The sequence below is a fragment of the Micropterus dolomieu genome, linkage group LG15 (assembly GCF_021292245.1).
Source record: "Micropterus dolomieu isolate WLL.071019.BEF.003 ecotype Adirondacks linkage group LG15, ASM2129224v1, whole genome shotgun sequence".
Lineage (NCBI taxonomy): Eukaryota > Metazoa > Chordata > Actinopteri > Centrarchiformes > Centrarchidae > Micropterus > Micropterus dolomieu.
In genome coordinates this window covers 20,419,626-20,420,041 of record NC_060164.1, presented here as the reverse complement: position 1 = coordinate 20,420,041, position 416 = coordinate 20,419,626, and positions in this window count along the sequence as shown.

The window sequence follows — 416 nt, the reverse complement described above, 5'->3', positions numbered from 1 at the left end:
AGGATTTTTCCCCCCCCCCCCCCCCCCAGTCTGTCTGTCTGTCTGTCTTAACCCATCTGTGTATCTGTCTGCCTGTCTGTCTAGCATTTGCTCTGTAGAGTGAGGAATGCAGTAGTTGGGGAAGCCCAGCAACCAGTGTGTGAAAGTAGTAAGCAGAAGTGAGCTAAACTGGGCCAAAGCAAAGCCAGTGAAGTGCTTGAAATGGAATGAAATGGCATCCAAAATCATTTAGCTTAGTTCTCCAAAAACACATGTATGTTCTCCCAGAATAGACAAATATTTTACCAAGAAAGGCTCTTGCAATCAATACTGTAAAATGATCAAGAACCAACTTTCTTCCATTAGTCAGTCAAAAGCAGTGTTATATTTTGAGGCAAATTATTCTTCATATTGTTAGATCCTCTGTTATATAAAGT